The following is a 650-nucleotide window of genomic DNA, read 5'->3' as shown; positions in this document are numbered from 1 at the left end:
GAGGGTGGGCTGGGCTGGTTTCTTCTTTCCTTTCCTTTCAGAACGCACAGCAGAATCTCCCGTGCCTTCTCCGAGCACTGCCTGCAGCACCTCCTGCCACGCCAGGGCCCAGTACTTTGCCAAGAAATAAGTGTTCCTTAAACCACAACACAAACCAAGTGTCTTTGTTTTGTTTCCAGCCCAGCCCCGACCCCGTCCCTTCCTCGGGGTGGGAGGAGGGAAGGATGAGCCGCCCCATTCCTGCCCCAGGTAGCTGAGGAAAGGTCCTTCTCCCACCCCTGGTGCCTGGGTGCTGGCGAGGGGTGAAGGTTGGGCTCTACACTGCCAACAGCCAGAAGAAATTGCCACCACTGCCCATCCCAAATTCAGTGTCAACCCCCTCCCTGCCCATTGCTGCCCTCCCCTCCCCAAAACCCACCGTGGGCAGGACCTTTGGGGGGGGAGAGTGCGGGTGGTTCTTGGGTTAAACACGAGTTGGTGACAGGAAAGACCGAAAAGGGGAGGGGAGGGTGGTTGTGGGGTTTGGTTCTGTACTAAAAGGTGACATTGCTTAAAAACAAACAAACAAACAAAAAAAAAACAAAAAAAAAAGATTCACTTTTTTCTATTTTAAATACTCGCAAAAAAAAAAAAACACAAAAAAAAAACCA

Source organism: Corapipo altera, unplaced genomic scaffold, assembly GCF_003945725.1.
Source record: "Corapipo altera isolate COAL_440 unplaced genomic scaffold, ASM394572v1 77b, whole genome shotgun sequence".
Lineage (NCBI taxonomy): Eukaryota > Metazoa > Chordata > Aves > Passeriformes > Pipridae > Corapipo > Corapipo altera.
The sequence above is the reverse complement of the archived record's forward strand: the minus strand, read 5'-3'. Positions refer to the sequence as shown.